The sequence below is a fragment of the Cricetulus griseus genome, chromosome 9 (genome assembly GCF_003668045.3).
Source record: "Cricetulus griseus strain 17A/GY chromosome 9, alternate assembly CriGri-PICRH-1.0, whole genome shotgun sequence".
Taxonomy (NCBI): domain Eukaryota; kingdom Metazoa; phylum Chordata; class Mammalia; order Rodentia; family Cricetidae; genus Cricetulus; species Cricetulus griseus.
In genome coordinates, this window is record NC_048602.1 from 9,097,508 (window position 1) to 9,110,284 (window position 12,777).

The following is a 12,777-nucleotide window of genomic DNA, read 5'->3' on the forward strand; positions in this document are numbered from 1 at the left end:
TCTGATCTTTGTGACTAATGACAGATGATTCTGTCCTGGCTGTCGTCACAGAACATGAAGTTCTCTGACCCTCGATCTTGCTCTCTCTCTCTGACAGCGTCTCTGTTCCGTCCTGTCCCATCCCGTGCCCCAGTTAGACTCTATGCTGCAAGATGCCAAGACTGTATTAGTCTGTGTTCTGCTGTAGCGGGATACTGGAAACCCAGTCATTATATGAATAGAAAGTGTGGTTCTGGAAGCAGATATTTCCCAGAACACAGCCCTGGTGTCTCCTGAGGCCTTTCCCGCTGCACTGTAACGTGACACAGGGGTCAGCAGCTGAACCGTCTAAGACTGAAGGAGAAAGTTCAAAAGGAAACTAGACTGTCTTAGCTAATCTACCACTTCAGTGATGACTCAGATCTATTATGATAAATCTTTCCACCAAAGGTGCCTGAGCCCCACCAACATGTGTGAGCTTTACGCCAGCCGCCCGCCCCAGTTAGGCCCAAATGAATACACAGAAACTTGTATTAGGTTCAAAGCTGCTTGGCCAATGACTAGGATTCCTCATCTGCTAGCTCAGTCTTAATTACCATAAGTCTATATATTTTATAAGACTTATCTTATCGGACGCCTTATTGGCGTCCCTCCTTGCTGGTGGATCACATTGTGCCGCTGGAGCAGGAGCTGAGGGGAAAAGGGAGGCCCTTCCTGTTTCTCCTTTGCTTAAATATGAGTCTCCTTGCTATGTCACTTCCTGCCTGGATCAGCACTTCTCTACTACATTTCCCAGAATTCTCTTTGACTCCTAGTCCCGTCTACTTGTTGTCTCATTGGCCAAACAGTATTTTATTTAACAATCAATAAGATAAACATACACAGTACATTCCCCATCATGGATCCATTCCCAAAGTGTTAATTTTTCAATGTGAAATCATTGCCATGGGTTCACATGTCAACATTTTGTACCTAACTGATAACACCATTTGGGGAGATGGCAGGACACCCTAAGAGGTAAGGCTTGCAAGAAAGAAGTAGGTTGTTGGAGGCAAACTCAGGGTTCACAACTCCACTGCATGAGACTCTCTCTCTCTCTCTCTCTCTCTCTCTCTCTCTCTCTCTCTCTCTCTCTCCTCTGTGTGTGTGTGTGTGTGTGTGTGTGTGTGTGTGTCCTATTCAATCTCTTTATCTTCTGCCTTCTTCTATCTGCCACATATAAGAACAAACAAAAGCCGAGATGGTTAGACCAAAGCCCCAAGTGTCTCACCTAACCTGCCATGAGACTAATAGTAAGAAATCTTTCCTCTCAGTTGCTTTGAAGCAGGAATTTGGCCACAGCGACAAGAAAAGCAACAGATGCAGAAAAATGGTTCCAGAATTGGGTTGTTAGGACAAACATGACCATGTAACTCAAAAGCTGGAATCCTTGTTAGTTATCGCTCCAGGCTTGATAGGGGAGCTCATGGCTGGCCACATAACAGTGGCAGGTGAGAAAGAAGAGAGAAAGAGACAAGCTGGAATCAGGCCTAGGTATAAGCCATCATAGAATCTATCGATAGTCCATTGTGAGTGACCTATTTCTACCAGACAGGCCTCATTCATCCCTTACGGATTCCCTAATTCAAAAAAAAGAAAACAGAGTTGCCTGCTGTGTGCCAGATGTTCAAGCACATGTTTGGGGCAACATTCGTAATCAACCCGTAACATAAATGCAAAAGCTTTATGACCTTATCACACACTGAAGATCTCACTTCTTCACATTTTCATAAGGACGTTTAAATTTGAACATGGCTATCAGAGATGACATTCAAACTGTAGCTTTCTGCCCTGCTCCCCCCACAGTACACACACACACACACACACACACACACACACACACACACACACCCTTCATACCCTTTCACACACAAATTACATTCCTCCCATTCCAATAAGCCCCGAGCTCTATTTTACTGACAATCTTTCCTCCAACCATTCACTTTGTGTACTTTATTATTCATCATTCATGTGGGAAAATATAAGTTGGCATAAGCTTGTGTAGTTCATGCATATGGATCATGGACTATTGTATATGTCTATGGCTTAGATGAGAATTCTATCTTCTCTTGTGATTTGTTTCTTTTTTTCTTCTTTTTTTTTTTGGAGGGCAACAGAACTCTCACTTTATTCAGTTTTCTGAGAACTGACACAGAACCCCTATGAGTGTGAAACCCGGAACCTAGGGAGCAACTCCCTGAGTGACCCATTCACTCTGAACATTACCTGTGAGTACTGTGTCTCTCATCCTGGCTACAATTGCATAAATACAGATGGCTAGAGCTAGGACACTCAGTCCCCTTGGTTTCATAACACATAGCCTTGGGTTAGAATGGACTGGAGGAACACCTGCCTAGAGAGAATCAGGGTGATGGAGACAGGGGACATCTCAGACTCATGCTCAGTGCACACGTGGTATACACTGGTTGTGTGTTGTGCTTAGGATGGGTCAGGTTGTTATAATAAATCTTAACACCATCCACCTGAGACCCGCAGATACACGGGTGCCCAGAATAACACACAGAGTCTTATATTAGTTTACAATGCTGTTGACCCATTGACTAGGATTTTTATATGCTAGCTCAGTCTTAATTATCAACCATAATCATAATACTTATCTTATGGAAGACACAGGTGGAATGAGTCCTGTCTTCCTGGTGGTCACATGGTCACGGCAGAAAAGAGAGTAGAAGGAAGAGCAAGAGAAAAATGTCAACTTCCTGTTGGTCCCTGCTTATATATGAGTCTGCCTGTTATGTCACTTCCTGCCTGTATTACAAGACTTCTTTTTACTGCATTTCCCACAATCCTCCTTGACTCCTAGTCCTGCCTAAGTTGCTGCCTCATTGGCCAACAGTACTTTATTCAACAACCTATAAGATAAACATACACACAGAAGGACATTCCCCATCATCTCCTCTTTTCTGTCTAAATAAAAAAGGGTAACTTTTCTTTTATAATAACTGAATAAAACTATAACCATAACTGTCTGTCTTCAACTCCATCAAAGACCACAGAAGGATTGACAGAGATATCTTGCTAACTGACAGTCACCCAAAGTTCCTCTGTAAAGTTGGGGCATCCGTCTTCATCCCATAGGACACAGTGTGTCTGGCAGACTTCTCTATATCAGAAAGAACCCTTCAGGACTGTTCATCTTGTTTTGTAAGTTCAGCAGTCACTTTCTTCTGGGTCCTGAATGTTTACTTTATACAGCAACAAACAGTCCAAGCAAGAGCAGTTTCTTGCCCAAATGGCTAATCTTGCCATGTTGAAAGTAAACTCCATAACAAGTTTCTTCAATGCCCATCTTCCTCTCAGATGTAATTGGTGTGCCAGTAGCAATTATGTCTCACTGCCAAGTAAAACTCTAAACCATTTAAATGCCGTATATTCTTTAGGTCTTTGAAAGGTTTCAAGAATATCCATCTCAAATACATCTCTATATATCTAGAAAACATAACTAACCTAATTATAGGTTCTGACTATTATAGGTGACTATATAATCTGTATTTAATTATGCAATACATTTTGAAAGATCTGTATAACACAATACTTAAAAAGAGGGAAAATATACATATCACAAAATTGACTTTAAATTTGTATCAATAAATGAAAATTCATACCAATGTAAAGTATTCATCTCCATATCCTATTCCCCCTTTTTTCCTTTAAAAAGAGATTACTGTGATCATTACCATTTATAACCCACCCCATTTAAATGAAAACAAACATTTATAAACAATATTTGGGAATTTGGGTGTCGTTCATTCCAAACTGCTTCCTGTGGGTTGGGGGCGATGTCCATACCATGGGGATCATGCTAAAACACAGAAATCTGGCCATAGTCCTTGTTTTTGTAGTCTGTAAGACTGCATTGTCTCAGCTGTTTTGGGTGTAGGATCAGTTGGGTCACTGCTTCAGGGGGTCTTGCTTGATCAAACCATATTAGTCTGGAAGGAATCCATAGCTTTCCATTTTCTGTGGAAACAAAAGCAAAAACTCCTTTTCAAAGTAGCCTGTCCTTAGACTTAAATTTGGAAGTCAAAGCATTTTTAAAATATAGAAGTTGGATTAATTTAGCAGCATTGATAATCAAATGTATTATAGCAGCTGTAGCTCTTTCCTCGGCAATCAATTTAAAGACAACAATATAGCATATAGTATCCAGACTCTGTGAGTATTTTCCATCTTTACGTGGCCTTTTATTGTTCTATTCCTTTTATTTTTTTTCCTTTTATGAGACAGGGTTGCTCTGTGTAACTTTGGCTGCCCTTGAATTTACTCTGTACATCAGGGTGGCCATGAAGTCACAGAGATCTGCCTGCCTCTGCCTCCCTAGTGCTGGGATTAAAGGCGTGTGCTACCACACCCAGCTACTCTATTTCCTCCTGTTTCTTTTGCTCTCACAGCCTACATATATCTTTACACACACTGTAAACCTTTAGAGGTGTTTCTTCATCTGAATCTGTCTTTATTGTAAATCTTTACCTTTTTCTGGCCATGCAGTCTTTTAACTGTTAAACAACAACGCCAAAATTAAAGCGGAAGCTTTCTTAGCCTCTGTCTTGCTAAGATGGCAGAGGTCCGTTTACCATCAGCTCTGAGAGCTGTGTTCACTGCCTTGGTCTATGCTGCCACCAAGGAGCATGCTGCCGGCTTGGAGATGTGGTCACTACCACTGCCAGCTATGTGGGGCACGAACCCACATTAAGAGTCTCATGCTCTGCCGAATGAGCTAGCTGGGCCTCTTAAAAGAGTCATGTGGTTTTTCCGTTTATGCTGAGTCAGGAAACCTCCCTTAAGGGAACTGCTCAAGTCTCTGCTTGTCTCTAGCAAACAGAGCCCACCCGAGAAAATGCTGGTATCAATAAGTCATGCTTGTCTACGTTGTTTTGCTTCCAAAATCCCTTTTAAGCTTTTGTGAAGTTTACATGGAATTTCATAACAATACTGCCAGCTACCCGAGTTCTGCCTTGGCTTGAGTAGTTGAGGGAAGGCGGCTCTTGGCAGTGAGAGCCCAGAATCCTAATGTCTAGAACTCTCGAGGGCTGCAGGCCCTCTCTGGAGGGCCAAGCACAACCCCTGAGAGCATATGGAAGCTTCTCCAATGCCACCCACTAAATCGACAGGATGGGGCTGAGGCAGCAGGTTCCCCGAACCTCTGGGAACCTCGGGGCCTGGGGTTATCCCACTCATTGACACCATTCTGTATGATAAATCTTTATGCCATCCACACAAGCCTCACGGCCACTTGGACGCCCAGAATAACACACAGAGTCCTATATTGGTTTACAAGGCTTTTGGCCAATTGACTAGGATTTCTTGTATGCTAGTTCAGTCTTAATTATCAACCATAATCATAATACTTATGGAGTACACAGGCAGAATGTGTCCTGTCTTCGTGTCGGTCACATGGCAACAGCGGAGAAGAGAGCAGGAGGAAGAGCAGGAGAAGATGGCCTTGATTTGTTTCTTATCCTGATATCAAAAGAATTGATGGCAAATGAAGAGCTGGAAGGGTGTCTTGACTCCTCTGCAGAGGAAGAAAGGGGGGGTGGGAGGGGGGAGGGAGAAACTGACAGGGGACCCTGTAAACAATACTGGCATCTAAAGAAATCTTTCAAATTGCAGAGGCATTATGGGACAAAATTAGCTGGAGATTGGCTAAGTTGGTGGAGTCTTTGCCCAGAATTCACCAAGTTCTGAATTTCATGCTCAACATGGCAAAAAGTGGGTGTGGTGGCATAGGCAAACAATCCCCTCACTCTGGAAATGCAGCAGGAACTAAGGTAGTTTTTTCAAATACACAGTTACACACTCTCAGTTACAATGACTTTCCCCATGTATTTTGAAAAAGGGAGTTCAATTATCAAGGACACAAAACCATCAACAGCATCATGGCTCAGTGGCCAAGGCTGACTCCACACATATGGTCCCCCTGGTAGATCAGCAGGCCATTATGCTAATATTGTATCAAGATGTCTTCCTTTTTTAGAGACAAGCTCTAGAGTAGGCCTCATTGACTTTGAACTCACTTTGTAGCCAAGAATAACTTTGAACTTTTGATTCCCCCTAACTCCATCTCCCAGGTGCCGGGAATACGAGTGTGAGCCACCATGGTCATATTGAGGAGTGCTGAGGAATAAACACAGAGTTTCAGGTATGCTATGTAAACCAGAGCTCTATCAGCTTGGCTACATCCATGACCCCAAAATTTCTTTTGTGTTGTTTTGTTTCAGAAGAAGAGTCTCACTCACTATGTAACTCAGGCTGGCTTTGAACTCCTGGTCCCCCTGCCTCTACCTCTCTAGTGTCAGGATCACAGATTTGTGCCACCATCCCCAGATATTTGTTTTAGGTCTCACTTTAGAGATCTGAATGGCCTTTAAAAGTCCAACTTGCCTCAACTTCTGAAGTGACTGGGCTTGTAAGCTAACATCACCAGGCCTGGCTATGTTTTTGTTGTTGTCATTGCTTCATACTGTGCTTAAAATCTGGTTTGCATTTTGGCAATGACAACCTGTCTTAATTGGAGACCTAAATTTTCTCCAAAGATGCTCTTTTGTTTTGTCTTTATTTCACTCTTCTTATAAAATCTTGCATTTATATTTACAGATCATGATGCCCCCCAGAAAAGAGGAATTCCATGAATCTGGTGTTACAAGAACAGCTGAAGTTTTCTAATAGTTGGGTATCAATTCCAAAGTTGAATTCATTTAAATTAACATTCGATTGACTATATCACATTTGAAATGCATTCACTGGTTGGTCTCTTTGTTTGTTTGTCTTAGACAAGTTCTCCCTCTGTATCCCAGGCTGATGTAGCCCAAGCCACTGTGTGACCTAAGATAAAGGTTCCTAACATGTACATCTGTCTACTAGTAGGTGAAGGCTGTTACCTCCCCCAAAAGTGTGAGGACTGTGACAGGTACTGCATGAAATGCACTTCCATGGCTCCCATGGGAATCCTGGGTTGGAATAATGACCCAAGTTCAGTGCCAGATCACCTGGCTTGGCAGGACCAAGGTCCTGGTGTCACTGAAGTCTACTGTGGCACCTTGCAAAAGTCAGAAAAGGATGACTTTCTAAGCATGAAATCACCATGGTTTCCTGACCTTTATCCTCCTTCAATCACTGGAGTATAGCTCTGCTGCCAACATGAGACAGGCACTGGCTGAACCTCACAAGAAGGGTGTTGCCTCCTCTCCCTCACACTCTCTCTGTGTGAAGTCATGGTAGGAAAGGGATGTCTCATGTTTCTCAACTCTGCATTAGGAAGGCTGACATAAGCACCAATCCTTGCTTGAGTAACTTGGCAAGGACTTATTCCAAATTAAAATCTTAAAAGTGTTGGTGATGCCAGGCATTGGTGCCACATGCATTTAGTCCCAGCACTTGGGAGGCAGAGGCAGATGGATCTCTGTGAGTTCAAGCCTGGTCTATAGAGCGAGTGCCAGGACAGGTTCCAAAGCAATGCAGAGAAACCAGGTCTCAAAAAACAAAACAAAACAAAACAAAAAAAAATGTGTTGGCGATGTACCACAGCAGTAGAGTTGCTTTTTCATTGCTGTGAATAGACACTATGACAAAGCCAACTTACAGAGCACAGAGTGTCTTGGGACTTTCGTACAATTCAAGAGTGTTGGACTCCATGATTATCAAGGCAGAGAGCATGGCAGCAGGCAGACAGGCATGGTGTAAGAGCAATAGTCCAGAGCTCACATCCTTATCTACCAGCATGAGGGAGAGGTTAAATGGAAATGGTTGGGTTTTTGAAATCTCAAAGCCCACCCCCAATGACATGACTTCTCCAAAGGCCACACTTCCAAATGCTTCCCAAATGGTTCCAAAAACTGGGGACCAAGCATTTAGACATATGAGTCTATGGTGTCATTCTCATTCAAACACCTTATCTGGACCTGGCCATCAACAGCAAAAGACTTGAGGCTCAGGGGTATGACACTAGATAGCCTAAATGAGACCATAAGTTCAATCCTCATTACAGAGAGATGCCAGGTAGGAGAGGAGTGAAGTTTGATGTGTATGAAAATGACATATGAAATCCATTATTTTATTTATTTTAAAAGGTATTGGAAAGTTGAAGAGGAGCTGTGGAGTAGCTCAGTCAGAAACATTCCTGCTGAAGACGCACAGAACCTCACTTGGATATCTTGTAGACAGGTAAAAGCTGGGCATGAACATGGAACACATATGTAGAACCCAGCATTTAGAAGCTGGAGCAGGTAGAGACAGGTCTCATTGACCAGTCAGCCAGCCTAGCTGAACTGATGAACTACAACTCCAGTAAAGGATTCTTTCTCAAACTAATTGAATTAACCACTTAATTAATCAAACTAATTAATTAAGTGAACAACTGCATAAGATACCAACATCACTGTCTGGTCTCTAACATAAGCATGAGCAATACACACACACACACACACAGAGAGAGAGAGAGAGAGACAGAGAGAGAGAGACAGAGACAGAGAGACAGAGACAGAGACAGAGACAGAGACAGGAGAGAGAAACATACCCACAAACAAACATGAATTTTTTGAAAGAAAAAACATTTAAAGCATTTTGTACAGGTTTAATAGTGCACACAGACTGGCCACAAAGGGTCTGTTGATGTAAGTCATGTGTATGTATCTTATCTTTGCTTTGGGGTTTCCCATTTGGAAGTCTAGGGACATGTAGTTGGCATTTCTTTTCCACCTGGTCCCACAGCCCTTTAGCCCCAAATAAACAAACAAAAGACTTAAATTAAATATCAACTATTTGGCCAATGGCTCCGGCATCTTTTTGGCTAGCTCTCTCTTAATATTTAACCCATTTCTATTAATAAGTATTTCCACCTAGTCTTATCTTACCAGAGAAGGGTCCGGCATCCTATCTTCCCAACAGCTACATGGGGTCTCCCCGGAGGCTTCTCCCTGCCTCTCCTCTACCCAGTATTCTCCTCATCTGGTAGATCCACCTATACTTCCTGCGTGGATACTGGTCAATCGGCATTTTATTCATCAACCAATAAATGAAACATATATACAGAGGAAATTTTCCCTATCAGGGACAGAAGTCCCACACCAGAACTTGAAAACAATGAAACATATCAGGAACCTAGAGCTATGACGCTCAGTGTCTTGTGGTTGGCATCCTTCTGCCACCATGGGGTCTCAGAATGTTTAATTTCTTATTTAAATGGTTATTCCCATGAGGTAGAACCTTCCCCCTTGTTCTCCAGTCATTGTCTGCTCACTCCTTCTTCAGGAAGCTGGCACACACAAACTCCTCTGACCCTGAGGGGGAGGACCAAAAGCACACCCAGATCTTCACATAGTCATGAACTGGCAAGATGCCACCATGGACTTTAATGAAGCTAAGGTCTTGCTCTTACTGGACAGCTGAGGCCTCATTCCACACCCAAAGAGCATGATGGGAAAGCTTCATGGACAGGATAATCTTCTTAGCCCTCTGCTGATGGTATTGTGTTGCTGCCCAAACTGAACTTGAAAGGTTTTTAAAAAGCAAGAAAGAGAACACAAAATGACTGGTTTGGCTTGGGGGGGAGGGGTGTTCCAGGAGGAGCCATCCAGAACACATGCATGTGATTAAAAACATACATGGTAAGTAAGAACTAATTCTTTAAGTGAGGAAAGAAAAATACCTAAAGTGCTGCTGTCCTCTGCTGTTTTTTTTTTGTTTTTGTTTTTGTTTTTTTAGTGGATGAAGTAAAGAGCAGCTGACCCCCTGCCTCTGGGCCACCATAGTCTAGAAGTAAAGTCAGGTGTCAAACCTGATCAATCTGGTTCAGAGCCCAGGAGAATGTGAGACAGACAGACAGACAGACAGACAGACAGACAGACAGACAGAGGACAGTGTGAGGTGAGGAGAGACAGTTCTCCAGGTTCCATGGCCAGATAAGCAACAAAGAAACCAGGTTAGCGACAGAACACAGGTATCTTGAGCAGGGGATGTAGCATGTGTGTTGTACCCCCAGAACTGGAGACACAGAGGATTGTGAGCCACCATGTGGTTTCTGGGAATCAAACCAGGGTCCTACAAGGTGAGCCAGGACTTTTGACCGCTGAGCCATCTCTCTACTCCATGGCTTTGGAGACTTTAACTGTGATATTCGGTACATACTCTCTCTCAACCCTGGGTGAACAAGCCATGGCTTCTGCAACTACACAGTCAGGACACGGTAGTGCAAAACCACCAGTGGGTTCAGCCACCGGCTATATGGTTCACCTCCAATGAGGTTCTGGGCCACGGGCTGCCCCATTATAAGACAAGACGCATCTGCAATCATTGGCTGTGCTGGGTAGGCATAGCTATAGTCCTGTTGCAAAAGCAGAAGGTTGCAGTGTCCCTGCTGTGTGACTTTGGGGAGAATGCCAACCTTCTTTAGCATAAGCCAGTCCCTGTCTTCTGGCAGTTAGTACAGCTGGACTCAGGTGACGAGATGAAAGGGAAGCTCGGATTATACTGTGCATACCTGCCTCAGAGCTCAGGTCAGGTAAAGAGGATGAATAGAACTCTAATAGAGAGTTTGTAGCAAGCCATAGATAAGGACACTAAAGAAATAGAAAGCTCTATAACCAAACTCCAAGAGTCACTGACTACCCTATCCGAAGTAGCACTGCAGAACAGAAGGGGACTAGAACTCTTGTTCCTCCAACAGGGAGGTTTATGTGAAGCCCTGAAAGAAGAGTATTGCTTCTATATAGAGAACTCTGGGGTGATCAAGGACTGCATGGCCTAAGGGAGAGAGGGTTGGCCAAGAGAAGGAGAGAGAGCAGAGCCAGGGAAGGTTTGAGTCTTGGTTCCAGACTAGCCTTTATCAGAGAACGTATTAGCATGGTGCAAATAATGATGCTTAGACAGCAATATCAGAGAATAAAACAAATAGAAGAACCATAGATCTCAAGATTGAAATACTACCAAAGAAAAGAGGGGAATGTGAGACCCCAGACCATGTTTAGCAGGGTGAAAAATACCAGGTATATGCGGGGCAGTTGAGGACTTCTCAAAAACAATCCCCCCTTCACTATACATTGGAAATACCCCAACAGAGAGAGAGAGAGAGAGAGAGAGAGAGAGAGAGAGAGAGAGAGAGAGAGAACAGTGGGGATTACCAAAAGATAGCTGAATATGGGGCCAGCCAATCTTAATGAAGGGTACCGTGGGCCACCAATGAACAATAACCAACTCAACCTGTTGCTTGAATCTGCCTCAAAAGGCCTATAAAAAATGTGTGATTTTGAAGATCAGGACTGCTCCTGTCTTGATTACAGATGACCCCAGTGGGTGCTGGAAATAAACCTCATGCTTTTGCCTCAGAGAGTGGGTATTCCCGTTTTAGGTCCTGTAGGGGAAGCTGTAGCCACGCCTACTTAGGGGCTGGCTACAGGTGTGCCTGACCACGCTTATGAGGGCATGGTCAGAATGACGTAGTATGACTGCGTTTGCACTTTCGGTTTCATTTTGCTGCTTGCTGTACAGACCGCCACCACGCCGGCTGGCTAGGTTGCTCTGTAAGTAAGGCTTTTCCCTATTAAATACCCTTATATTTCTACCTGACTCCGTATTGGTTTTTTCCCACTATAAGGTCCCCTTCATGGGTCCTACAGATGCACCTGGACACCATCAGCATCCATCAGTTTTCTAGATGACAAACTTTAAGGCTCAAAGATGAGTAGATACTTTCCCAGGTCTCTTCAGCAAAACAAACCAAGCAACCAGACTGGAGTGTGGACTCAGTTCTTCAGACTTAAAGAAAAGTGTTTTCCTGTGAAACAAGGGTCCCACCACCACCCCCGAAGCACAATCAGTCATTTTGTGTTCTCTTTCTTGCTTTTAAAAAAACCTTCAAGCCCCCTTGGGCGGAAACACAATACTGTCAGCAGAGGGCCCTGCAGTGTGATTTTTATGGATGCAATTTCTCAGCTGAAGTTCCTTCCTCTCAAATAACCCTAGCTTGAATCAAGTGGATATAACAGTTAGCCAGCACAGACACCCAGAGGTTCCAAGTGTTCCTCTGCCAGGATTCAGCCTCTCTCTCCTCCTGGCTCCAGAGCCTCTGCACTCCTAAATCTCTTGCTTCTCCTTCTCTCTCTTCTTTTTCTCCCATCTGTGGCTGCCAGGGCCCCGAGAGTGCAAAGGGGGCTCTGGAGCAATTGCATCAGCAGACACTGAAGAATGTGGGTTGGGGACTGCATAGACACACGGAGACACACAGGCAACAAACACTCTTCTTGTCAGTTAAATGTAATCACATTCACGTATGAAGCTAAGAACATAAAGAGGGGCCTCCACAATTGAAGATTATACATGCAAGAGTAGACTAGCTAGCATATCTAGGCTCAAATACAGAAACACACCTGCACATTCATATTAGAAATGACCTTTCACATAGGAAAGGCATACAGTGCACACACCAAGTTTCATGCTTGAATAAACAGATAAATCTGAGCTGGCATGTTTACACTCAACACAGAAAGTGAGATGCATTACTCCCAATATCCTTATGTCCTGTGTATCAGTTTCACGGTGTCCCTGCCAACATCTAGAGTGGGGGTAAGGGGACAGGGAGTGAACAGGTCACCAGCAGCCCACGCAGGAAGTGTAGGTGCTCACCCTCCTGAATACTGATGACAGAGGAGGCAGGAACATCTGAAGTTGCATAACTGCGTGGAGAGCATGGTGAGCATAAATGGTCCTGCTGGAGTGTAAAGTGACGATGTTCAGACGATGACA